This window comes from Fundulus heteroclitus, chromosome 20, assembly GCF_011125445.2.
Source record: "Fundulus heteroclitus isolate FHET01 chromosome 20, MU-UCD_Fhet_4.1, whole genome shotgun sequence".
Classification (NCBI taxonomy): domain Eukaryota; kingdom Metazoa; phylum Chordata; class Actinopteri; order Cyprinodontiformes; family Fundulidae; genus Fundulus; species Fundulus heteroclitus.
In genome coordinates this window covers 26,223,622-26,236,959 of record NC_046380.1, presented here as the reverse complement: position 1 = coordinate 26,236,959, position 13,338 = coordinate 26,223,622, and the positions used below count along the sequence as shown (strand labels likewise).

The 13,338-nt window shown below is 44.3% G+C and overlaps 1 long non-coding RNA gene across 1 annotated transcript; it reads right to left on the bottom strand.

Annotated features, from left to right (window-relative positions):
- Window positions 1–13,078: 13,078 nt before the first annotated feature.
- LOC118556643 lies at window positions 13,079–13,263 on the bottom strand. Its single transcript, XR_004927268.1, has 2 exons — window positions 13,230–13,263; window positions 13,079–13,157 (listed from the first exon to the last, which is right to left on the bottom strand). It is a non-coding gene; the product is annotated as an uncharacterized LOC118556643 (long non-coding RNA).
- Window positions 13,264–13,338: the final 75 nt, after the last annotated feature.

The window sequence follows — 13,338 nt, the reverse complement described above, 5'->3', positions numbered from 1 at the left end:
TCCTGATTGGCTGTTTTCTATTGCGCGTGTGTGCGTGCATGTTCGCGTGTGCTTGGAGCGCGAGATTTAAGTTTTCATTCATACTGGGATACTGCCGTTACCACAATTAATATAAGGCTACGAAACTAGTCCCAGTTAATAAACTAAATATTATCAGCACTAAAATAGGTTAAAGCTGCTGAACGCAGTTCTGAACAGAAGCAGGAGAGTTTTGATTTGTTGAACTGGAGAAATGTAAGTAACTAACATTAGCATCTCAAAATAGCATTTGATTCTGAAGTATAATACATTTTATCAACAAAAACCTAATCTCTTTTATAAAACTAAATATTCTGTGCCAGGCTGGAGTTCTGAAGACTGCTGGAAAGATGGAAAAGCAAAGACTGTAGGCTGTTAAAAAGTCAGATTCTTAGCCACAGCCATAAAAAAGGTGAGAGTGTCACTTTTACCAATATTTTGTTGCTATTGTTTTCATTTATTGTCGACCATTTGAGGAAGTTCAGACATAAATAGCAGGTTTAATTTATTTTACATAATATGCAAAATAAGAACCCTAGATGCCACCTAAAAAACAATTTTTTGTTTAGACTCTTGCTTAGTTATAATAGTATAATTAGGGTTCCACAAAATAATAGTGCTATTTATTTGACTATATCTACTTCTAGAATTAGGATAAAGGCAAATAAAACAGAGGAACACTATTTACATTGGTTTTATTGTACATAGATTTCCACACTGTCCATTAGTAAATTAGTACAAACCAGAGGCAGAGCTAGAAATTCTCATCATCAGGGACTTAGCCCATAAAATATTACATCATTACGAGGGTAATTTGGTACACCAAAAAAGTAAGCAATTATTTAATCTGTTGATGTGGTCGCAAAATTAATTTAAGCTACATTCTTCTGTGCAGCTATATTATTTTCTGCACATGTGGCTTCTGTGTCCGAAGCGCTTCAGCTGTTCTGATGAATTGTTTCTAAACATGAGCACAGTAGATGCAAAAGGATATGTGTAGGGATTTATTACCTTATTAGCAATTTAAAATATGGCAGGCTTATGTCTTATGTGAGACTGCATATATAATGGCACACACACACACACACATATATAATAGCAGTAATACATATGTGTGTATATATATATATATATATATGTTTCTCCACAACTGGGTATATATCCAAACTGCTAAATTTGTCTCTCTTATAAGCAAAGCAATACGTGAATAAGGAAAGTGTAGTAATAGCAGCCCTTTTTTTCAGCCAGCTGACAAACACTGTGCAGCAGTGCCTTAAGCCTAGTTTTGTGTCTTTAGGGAAATTATTCCTCACTTTTATCAATATAGCAAGTCTAACTATTGCCGTCATGCAGGTTTTACAAATGCACAAGGTTGTATCAAGTGAAAACATTTCAATCTGTTTGTCACTGCTTTTGGATGGGCCTATATTGAAGTTTGTTTGATGAGCTTTAGCTCAAAAATGTGTCAACTCCAAGAATCTTACATCTGGACTAAAAATGGAAAGCCTGTTGTTCATGCCAGGAATCACAGTCAACACTGGGGGCTGAGCACCCCTAAAGGTCAGATCCTATAATTGCCCCTCCTCTGAATCAGTAATTTTTTAGGGGTGCTGAGCTAAGATTTAAGGGTGCTTGAGCACCCCTAAAAATGGCCAAATACGCCACTGCTACTGATTAAATGTTCTCATATTAGTGATGGGGTGTTTTCTGAAATTATTTATCATGAGATTATACTGCAATTCATTTAATGTGAGGCTTTTTGCACACATCTATAGGTGACAATAACTGTGTGTCAAATGTCCTATAATAATTTAGACTAAATAAATAAATGCAATGCTTCTTATTTATGGCATATGTTGCCAAAACTTATGCAAAATAACAGAAATAGATATATTTCTTCATTACTTTCTTTATACCCACCTAATGTTGTTCAGAACACAATTAACATGCTGCTGGTCAATCATAGGACCAGCATAGAAATATCTACAATTAAGAAACCGTTCAGGGGTAAACTCTCATCTGAGAGTATCAGGCTCAAGGAGAAGATACAAACTCTGTTGAGGCAAAATTGAAAAAACAAACAAAAAAACCCATTAAAAATGGTTGTTGCCGTTATGTTTCCGTCACCCAAACGTTTAAGCTAGCTTCTGAAAATTGCTCCTGTAGCTATAGACAAATAATATTTTGGAGAGTCGCAAGGCGATCCTGCTGAGATTTTGCACATTTAAATCCAACGTCTATGATCTCTGGTTCCCCCGCCCCTCATAGCCAACCAACTCTGGCTTTTACATCAATACGCTCTAAAATGCGTATTCGTGTTTGTCATGTTGCAGGGATTTCACGCATCAGCCACACATTTCCCCTTTGTGTGAGGCTACCGTCGTAAACACAGCTAGAAATCTTGACTTTAAACTTCTCTTGCATCTCAAGTGAAAATGCCTTTCATTCATCGTTTTCTTTACCTGATAGATTGATAGATAGATAGATGAAGCAGATGAAGGAGATATGGGCAAGAAATAACAAATAACTGGTATGTTTTCAACTTCTTTTCTGATATTTTGTGCACCATCTTACTGAAGACGAGAGCTTTCAAGGCTGTTCGCCTCAAAGCACTCCCACATTCGAAAGGAACAACAAAAAAAAGTGCAATCTGAAATGAATCATCAACCCTGAGGTCAGGAATGATGGGTTTATAAGCAATTATAAATTGTGTCCTTGAACATTGTTGGATCATTGAATGATACTGAACTGCTAAGATTACAGCGTTTTTTTTCTTCTTAAGTTTTTTTAGTGGTTTGAGTCCAAGGCAGAAAAAAACAACTCCATACGAGTGGCTCTGAGTGAGCATTCAGAGCTTGTTGCTGTACTGTGGATGTGGGTATCGGCTTCAGGAAATATGCATACAAGTCAGAAATTGCATATATTTCAAATCCCTTGTTTTTCATCTCTATATCCTGTCTATGGTTTGCATTGCTCATTGTCGATGTGAAGCAGGAGCATCAGGAATGTGTGCCAGGAGCACTGGGACAGTAGACGGTCTAAATAAAGACAAAAATGAATGCTTCATCACAGAGATTTTATTTCAAAGGGACACCTATGCAGCTAGGGGATATAAATCACTCTTTAAATGCAGAGACTTGTATGAGATGCACACTCCTGACAACTTAAACGTCACATGGTTAAATTGTAAATGTGTAAAATCCACTGTAATAACAATAACATATATTGTTTTGGTTACCTTTTTGCCAGGTCTCAAAGGGGTTTGTGGGTTGAAGCCCACTGAAGGGAGATATTTTCTCCAACAGAAAACCTTCATCTCAAAGGTTTTCTTCACATTTTGACGAGTTGAAAAGCTGAATGTGTTTTATTGGGTTTCCACGTGATGATACAACACAAAGCGGAAGAAAAATCTTACATCGATTTTTTAAAATTTCTCTCACGTCAATAAAAAGAATCAGGTAAAATCCATGTTTATCCTGTAACCCTGAAGGCGCTGCAGGGCTCCACAGCAGAGACTGGAGGATCTGTCCAGAGGACCACAATAACCGTACACTCCACAGAGCTGGGCTTTATAGAAGAGTGGCCAGAAAAAAAGCCATTAGTTAGTGTTTAAAATAAGGAAGCATGTTTTGAGTTTGACAAAAGGCACGTGGGCGACTCTTCAGCAGTATGTAGGAAGGAGCTCTGGTCAGATGCGACTAAAATTAAACTTTTCAGCCACCAAGACGCAACACATTGAATTGTCTCAAGAACAGGATCCTCACAGTGAAACATGGCGATAGTTCTGTAAATGAAACCCCCAAAAAATCCTGCTTAATTCCAGATCGTGAGGCAACAGAACCTGAAAAATGCCAAGAGGGGGGTGAATCCTTTTGCAAGGCCACAGATGCAACAAACAGGCATTTATTGTTCAGGTGGAAAATAGGCTCTATTAGCTCTACACAAATTCTGTCTTTATTGGAGGTTGGTTCGAGGAATAACACACTGCAAAAAGGGAACTAAAAGTAAGTAAAATTTTCTTGAAATCAGTGTATTCTTCCTTGATTTGAGCAGCTAAATAAGACTATTTGCCAATGGAATGAGTATTCTTAACCTTAAAATACGATTATTAGCTATTCTGCACTTGAAATAAGGTGGTGGAGATGAATTGTTATTATTTTAAGTGCAAAAATCTTATTCCATTGGCAAATAGTCTTATTTAGCTGCTCAAATCAAGAAAAAATACTTTAATTTCAAGAAAATTTTACTTATTTTTAGTTCCCTTTTTGCAGTGCACTGTTGGGACAAAAAGGCCAGGAGAAGTAATAGTTAAGGTTTGCCACCAGTCACTCTGGTCAGACGAGACCAATAATGACGTTTTTGCTTCTGAAACTGGGTAATCCTGTTGTATTCTTGACAATGCACCTCAGCAATAAACGTCAGAGGATGTTTTTTTTTCTCTAAATCTGTCTTCACATTGTATGTTTTTAGGTATGCTTGGATGGAGATTGTCCTTTATTTGTTTACTTTTTGTTTCTCTGCTTACAAATCAATGTAATCAACCAATATGATTTTAACAGACATACCCCCAAAGACGTAGAAATGCAATTGCGGCAAAAGGTTGTGACCCAGAGTGGCTACAAACAAATGCACATCCCACTTTTCGGATTTTATTTCTAGTAAAATGTTAAACATCGTGTATAACTTTAATTCCTCTTTATGTGCCGCTCTGTGTTGTTTTGTCACATAACATAAAAAAAAGACATTTGAGTTTCTGGTGTTGACTTTGTGGCGTCGCCGTCTTTCCATGGCAACACAATGCTGCTGAAAAACCAGAGGCTTTTATCCTTTTACTGAAAACGTAATCATGAAAGCAAATCACAAAATGTAGCCAATTGGTTAGTTGAAATAAATTAAGGACAGAAATAACGCAGCTGTTTTTTTCCCCACCGCATTTGCAATTTTAATTAGCTGTTAACAGGAAAAGCTGAAACATTTTAATTAGTTGTGTCTATGAGGGCACATTTATTTGGAGTTTTCCCCTATTACAACCAGTATTCACACAAAGTGGGGCTGAAATAGGGAAACACGTTACTTTGTCTCATACTGAATTCCACTGGTGCCTCTACCTTTCTCTCTCAGCCTGCGTATGAACTTGGACTGTCTCAGGATTGCTTCTCCACTGACTGACCGCTTCTAGGGTGAACTTCTGTATCTGCATGGCGCTCACACACTGGATCCTCTGTCCATTACGGATCCTATTAAGGTTAGTGGCTATCTGGACCCTCTACATTCCCTCCTGAGAAAATTACCAGCCACTGATCTGTCTCTCTCCTCTGCAGAGCTGCCAGTACCTGTTCCCGTACTTTCCAGCACCGGCTTGCATCTATTATTTAAACAAAATCGTTAAACGTGCTGACCTGAATTATCAGGTCCAGTTCCTGACTTCTTAACACAGAGGTAGGCGATGATGAGTGATTAAAATGCTGCACATAAATGGGATAAAATTCAAGCAACCGTGTTTTTATCGTCACTTACTCCAGGCCATGAATTTCATTCTGCATTTTCAAATGTATCATCATTAGCTGCTGACCATTAGGCTAACGGGAAATAAAAGGATGATGTGTTGTATGAAAATTAGTATTGTATTGTAATAAATATATAGTTTTTTATGTATTTTTATGTATTATGTTTCAACAAACCCAAAATTCATGGTATAAATGTCATCTTACCATACTCACTGTTTTTCAGTTTTTTTTTTTTTTTTAGGACCCCGCTCTATCATTTATGACACCAACTGGGGTCCCATCCCCAGCTTTGGGAACCGTTGTTGCAAGGTAGATAGTCTGTAGTGTAATAGTTTGAGTTGGAAACATTTGTTTTTATAGTACTTGTGTTAAGGCCGCTGGTTAAAGCACTTATAAAGGAGACAATAAAGTGTATACCTGTGTATTGTATTGTTTGGACTGCATCATTTTGTATTGTATTGCACTGTATAATAACAGGTTGGACCATATCGTCTACAGAGCCTTACAGAAGAATTCATATCTCTGTAGCTTTGTATATTAAAAAAACACCAACTGTCCTGTTTAATCAGATACCTCTAAATAAAATCCAATGGTTTCAGAAGTCATAGTGAACCCGTGCGTGATTTAATCTCAATCTAAAGCCAGTGGTTCTCTGAAGGCCTCAGAGGTTTATTAGAGAACATTAGTGAACAAACACCATCATGGAGACCAGAGAGAGAGATGTGGGGAAGTTTAAAGCAGGGTTGGGTTATAAAATGACGTCCCCAGTCTTAAACATCTCTCAGAAGACTTCTTACTTTATCTTCCCAAACTTTAATCTTTAAGTGCTGGACATTAAAGAACAATGTAGATAGGCACAGAAGGTGGTATGTTTTAATCCAAACATGACACCGTCATCAGTTGTAATGAGTGAAAACAGGAAATATCTCCGACGTTTAACACAAAAAAGTAACATGATCTCATTAGGGGACGTGATTAATGGGTTAACCAGATAAAACCGTGCTCTCTCTCTCTTTCCCTGTCTCCTCCCTGGGAAGGAGAGTGAAGTTAATGCCTTTAAAATAGTGCAGGGATCTGGTGACAAATGATGACTTTGTGTTGTGTATTTATTTTTGCCCACTGCTTAGAGATTTTTTTGGATCTTCTTTGTGATTTAATGAAAGCCAATTTAGCATAACCAAACTGTTCCTATGCTTGTTTTATCCGTCTCTGCTCTTTATTCCTCGCTTCAGTGGTTGTAGATAGTCTCTGCCCTGAAGATTAAACCTTACTGAAGACACTCACTGCTACCTGGAAGCCCAAATAAACCTTCATACTGTTCAATCCACCATCCAAAGATGTGAAGAGTATGGGACGACGCCTTCCATGACGAGGCCATCATAGGGGAGTTGCTCTTCTTCGTCAGGGACAAGGTATGGGGTAAGATGACTCTCAATGTAAATGTATGCTTAAGTGTCTGAATTTGTGAATTTAAGAAGTTATGAATTCAAGTTACAACGTTACATCTTTGCAACAATGCACACAAGTACAAAAACACAAATTTACGAGTACAAATCTACAACCCCTGGTGAATCTGCTGCACACCTTTCACTTGGCGGCGGTGAACATGTCATTACAGTCACCGTCTGGTGAGGAGTGTAACAGTTTTAGCAAGGGCGGTAGATTTGTTGTAAATTGTGATTTGTACTTGTATTGTTGCAAGGTTGTAACTTTGTTACTTGCGTTCCTAACTTCTAAACTTGTACTCTCACAGATGAAACATCTGAAGTCACACGTATGTATGAGTCGACAAAAATGAACAATTACACTGACTGGACCCTTAATTAGGTACACCTTGCTAGTACCGGGTTGGACCCCTTTATGCCTAACCTGACCCTAGCCAGATGTATTTCGCTCCGCCTAGTGAAGCTAGGCAGAGCTAGGCGGAGCAAAATACATCTGGCTAGGGTCAGGTTACCTTTTGCCCTCAGAATTGCCTTAATCCTTCGTGGCATAGATTCAACAAGGTACTGGAAACATTCCTCAGAGAGTTTGGTCTATAATGACATGATAGCATCATGCAGATTTTGCAGATTTGTTGGCTGCACATCCATGATGCAAATCTCCCGTTCCACCACATCCCAAAGGTTTTCTACTGGATTGAGATCTGGTGACTTTGGAGGCCATTTGAGTCATGTTCAAGAAACCAGACTGAGATGATTCATCCTTTATGACACAGCATGTTATTCTGCTGGAAGTAGCCATCAGAAGATGGGTACGCTGTGGTCATAAAGAGATGGACATGGTCAGCAACAATACTCGGGTAGGCTGTGGCGTTGCAACGATGCTCAATTGGTACTAAGCGGCCCAAAGAGTGCCAAGAAAATATTCCCCACACCATGACACCACCACCAGCCTGAACCGTTGATACAAGGCAGGATGGATCCATGCTTTCATGTGGTAGACGCCAAATTCTGACCCTACCATCTGAATGTCACAGCAGAAATCAAGACTAATCAGACCAGCAACGTTTTTCCAATCTTCTATTGTTATGAATTTGGATGGACCCAAAAGACAACCCGAAAACAGGTCAGTGACGCTTTGATATTTTATTAAAAGAAGGGGTTGCACAGCCCTTGCTGCGTGCGGCTCACGCTCGGCGGCTGGCAGCTCCTGGAGACGAGACGACAGGTTAGTGATCAGCGGAGCCAGATAGAAAGGTGGACTAGAAGCTGGATCACTAACCTGGTGGAGAGTGGGCTTGTCGGGGCTTCTTCTGGCCCCCGAGGGCGGCAGAGTCCGTGCAGGATTATCCAAGGTCCTTTGTCCGAGTCCAGTCCGGGTCCGATATCGTGAAGGCGATTGATTGGGCAGAGGTTTCCAAGGGCAAATCCGAAAGGGGGGTTCCAGGTCCAGGTCCGAGTCAAAATCCAAAAGAGCAGGCAGTTTAGGGGACAGGCAATCTCAGGTACTCACAGGCTGATAGGGTCGGTACACGGGTGAGCAATCCAAATCCAGAGACTGACAGGCAGAACTCAGGGCGGGCAGACAGGATCCGAAAAGGGCAGGGCTGGCTCGAAAAAACAGGGCAAAAACAGGTCGGGCTTCAGACTGACAGACAGGTTATTCAAAAGGCTGGAAGTTCTCACCGGGTTGGCTCAAGACGTTCTGGCACTGGAGGCTGCAAAGAGCAGAGCTTTTAAGCAGGGAGGGCGGAGATGGAACAGGTGCGCTGATTGCAATTAGCAGCTCCAGTGCCAGAAACGTTACAGAGCCCCTCCCTCAAGGGCGGATTCCAGACGCCCTAGGCTGGTCCGGGTGGGCTCTGTGGAAATCCCTAATAAGGGACTTATCCAAAACGTGGCGGGCCGGGACCCACTGCCGTTCTTCAGGCCCATAACCCTCCCAGTCAATGAGGTACTGGGTGCCTCGACCCCATTTACGGGACTTCAGGATCCTCTTGACAGTGTATACAGGGGAACCATCAACCAGACGGGTGGGAGGTGGGGATGTGGTGGTGGGAACCAGACTGGAGGTCTTGACAGGCTTGATGCGGGAAACATGAAAGGTGGGGTGGACCTTCATAGCAGAAGGCAGACGGAGTCGGACCGCCACCGGGTTAATCACCTTGGCGATAGTAAACGGCCCGATGAATCGTGGTGCCAACTTCTTACTATCCACCTTCAAGGGAAGATCCCTGGTGGATAACCAAACCCTGTCCCCAACCTGGTACGGTGGGGCTGGAACTCGCCGGCGATTAGCTGCGCGGGCCTGACTCTGAGAGGCGGCGAGTATGGCTTTCTTAGCCCTCCTCCAGGCGCGCTGACACCTCAAAGCTGAGAGACGGGCAGACGGGACTCTGGACTCTATCTCCTCTGTGGTAAAAACTGGCGGCTGGAACCCGTAAACCACATAGAAGGGAGAGAGGCCAGTAGAGCTGGAGGGTGTGGCGTTGATCGCATGCTCTACCCAGGGTAAATTCAGAGCCCACTTGGTGGAGTCTGACTGGCAAAAGAGGCGGATCTTGGTCTCGACCTCCTGATTTACCCTTTCAGATTGGCCGTCAGTTTGGGGGTGGAAGCCAGAGGAAAGGTTCACAGAGATGCCTAGCATGGCACAAAACTCCTGCCAATAACGGGCCACAAACTGGGGACCCCGATCTGACACAATGTCAGAGGGCAGACCGTGCAACCTAAATACCTCCTTGGCAAGGATCAGGCCCATCTCCTTGGCTGAGGGGAGTTTATGTAAGGGGACCAAATGGACCATTTTAGAGAAACGATCCACGATTGTGAGGATAACCGAGTAGCCATCGGAGGAAGGGAGACCAGTAATAAAGTCCATTGAAAGGCTGGACCAGGGCCGAGGAGGGATGGGCAGGGGACGAAGCAGGCCTGAAGGGGGGCGACGGGAAACCTTAGCCTGACTACAGGGAGAACAGGCGGCAACGAATCCCCCGACGTCCTTGGCCAGGGAAGGCCACCAGAATTGGGATCTGATGAGCCGAAGGGTTTTATTGATGCCAGGATGACCGTAAAGTCGGGAACTGTGACAAAACTCAATGACTTTATGCCTGAGGTGGGGAGGAACAAAGAGCCTGTCCTTGGGACAGGCCTCGGGTGTCTGCACAGAGCTCAGGGACTCCCTTACCTCCCTCTCAAGTCCAAGGCGGGAGACAGCACACCTCACAGTATCTGGCATAATGAACCCCCGCTCCTCTTCCGGATCCTCCTCTGTCGCCTCGAAAACCCTGGACAAGGCGTCTGGCTTGGTGTTCTTAGACCCCGGCCTGTATGAAAGGGTGAAGTTGAAACGACTAAAGAATAAGGCCCACCTGGCTTGCCTGGGGTTGAGTCTTTTGGCAGTCTTCAGGTACTCCAAATTGCGGTGATCAGTCCAAACTAAAAAGGGTGTCTTGGAACCCTCGAGCCAATGCCTCCATTCCTCTAGGGCCAGCTTTACAGCCAGAAGTTCCCGGTTGCCTACATCATAGTTCCGCTCGGACTTTGATAATCTCCTAGAGAAAAAAGCACAGGGATGAATACGACCATCATCAGACTCCTGGCTGAGGATAGCTCCAACTCCAGAGCTAGAGGCATCCACCTCCACTATAAATTGTTTCTCTGGGTCAGGAGAAACGAGGACTGGTGCTGAAGTGAACAGTTCTTTAAGAAGCTTGAAAGCTTTGTCTGCCTGTTCATTCCAGGCATATTTGGCCTTGCAAGAAGTGAGAGCGTGGAGTGGAGAGGCAACCTGACTGTAATTATTGATGAACCTCCTGTAAAAATTTGCAAACCCCAAAAATCTCTGGAGTTGCTTACGATCCACCGGGGTGGGCCACTCAGTAACTGCCCGAACCTTGGCTGGATCCATGGCAATCTGCCCAGGTGACAAAACAAAACCAAGGAAGGAGGTGGATGTGGTGTGGAATTCGCACTTTTCTGCCTTAACATACAGCTGATTCTGTAGAAGGCGGAGGAGGACGGAGCGGACGTGATGTTTGTGAAGGGTGAGATTCTTGGAATAAATGAGGATATCATCCAGATAAACAAACACATATTGACCGACCATGTCTCTAAGAACCTCATTAACCAGATTTTGAAAAACAGCTGGGGCGTTGGTAAGACCAAAAGGCATGACCAGGTATTCATAATGGCCGGTGGGGGTGTTAAACGCAGTCTTCCACTCGTCACCCTCTTTAATCCGGACCAAGTGGTAGGCGTTGCGAAGGTCCAACTTAGTAAAAACCTGAGCTCCTTGGACCTGGTCAAATGCGGTGTTCATTAGGGGAATGGGATATCGGTTCTTCACCGAAATATTGTTAAGACCCCTATAATCAATGCATAGGCGGAGAGAGCCATCTTTCTTACCAACAAAGAAAAACCCCGCTCCCGCTGGTGAAGAAGAGGGGCGAATGATGCCTGCCCTTAGGGACTCATTTATGTAGTCCTGCATGGCCTGGGACTCTGGGGGGGACAAAGAATAGAGGCGACCTCTGGGTGGAACGGCGCCTGGCAACAGGTCAATCGCACAATCATAAGGGCGATGAGGAGGTAAACTCGTGGCCTTGGCTTTGTTAAAAACCTCCTTTAAATCATGGTAAAAGGACGGAACCTTGGACAGATCCGGATAAAATTCATCAATTTTACCCTCGGATGAGTGGAGAGGTTGGGCGGAGAACAAACAAAACTCAGAACAGGACGAAGCCCAACCTGTAATCTCGACCCGCCGCCAGTCTATCTGGGGGTTGTGTTTACGTAGCCAGGTAGCGCCCAGGATGACTGGAACCTGCGGGGAGTCAATAATCAAAAAGGTAAGTTTCTCCTTATGATTACCTCCCAAGGTTAACTCCACAGGCTCGGAGACAAGGCGCGACTGGTTGGGTTCGTGCCCATCCAAGGCGAGAACACTGCGGGCAGCAGAACCATTGTGGAGTGGGATGTTAAGCCTCCTGGCCAAACCCTCATCCAAGAACTCAGTGTCGGCTCCTGAATCGATAAAAACAGAAACACTGTGGGATTGTGAGGAAAAGGTCAAAGTTGCAGGAAGTAATCGATCGGTGGGGACAGCAAGTCTGGTGTGGCTCAGCAGGGATGCCCCACCCTCTACTGAGCTTGGCCTTTTGACTGGACAATTCCGGACCTGATGACCTGTCCCCCCGCAATAGAGGCAGAGTCCATGCTGCAGTCTGCGCTGGTACTCCTCCCTTGACAGACCCACCTTGCCCAACTGCATAGGCTCCGGCTCGGATGGTTTCTGAGAGTTAGGTGAAGTGACAGGGGGAGGAGCCAACACTAGAGGATGGTTAGAAGGGGTTGAACGACGTTCCCTTCGCCGCTCCATGAGACGGAGATCCACTCTATTAGCCAGCTCCTCGAGCTGTTTCAGGGACTTAGGATACTCTCGAGTGGCAAGCTCATCCTTAATCTTGTTGTTGAGCCCAAAAATAAAAACGTCCATAAGAGCAAACTCGTTCCATAAACTCTCTGCTGCCAGTAAATGAAAATCAATAATGTAGTCTGAGACGGACCTGTCCCCCTGTCTCAAGGATAAGAGCCCCCTAGAGGACTCCCTGCAGGGCAGCACGGGACTGAAAACTCGAGTCAGTTCTCTAGAGAAGTCATGATACGAGTGGCAAATACGTGCATCATTTTGCCATTCGGAGGTGCCCCATAATCTGGCTTTACCGGCCAACAGAGAGATTACATAGGCCACCTTCGACCGTTCAGAAGGGAAGGAGGACGGTTGCAGCACGAAGTGAATTTCGCATTGTGTCAAAAAAGCCCGACAATGCTCCGGATCGCCGCTAAAAGAGCCTGGCGGGGTGAGACGTGGCTCAGGAACGGACGACGTAACCGGAAGTGACGGGCCGCTCGGAGGAGCTGTTTGCGGAAGTGGAGGGGACGGGTTGCGGAGATGATTGAGGATCTCCGAAACACCGGATTCTAGCTCTGAAATCGATCTCTCAACCCCCGCGCGCCACTGAGCCTCGGGTGAAGGATCCATTTTACTTTGGCCAGAACGTACTGTTATGAATTTGGATGGACCCAAAAGACAACCCGAAAACAGGTCAGTGACGCTTTGATATTTTATTAAAAGAAGGGGTTGCACGGCCCTTGCTGCGTGCGGCTCACGCTCGGCGGCTGGCAGCTCCTGGAGACGAGACGACAGGTTAGTGATCAGCGGAGCCAGATAGAAAGGTGGACTAGAAGCTGGATCACTAACCTGGTGGAGAGTGGGCTTGTCGGGGCTTCTTCTGGCCCCCGAGGGCGGCAGAGTCCGTGCAGGATTATCCAAGGTCCTTTGTCCGAGTCCAGTCCGGGTCCGATATCGT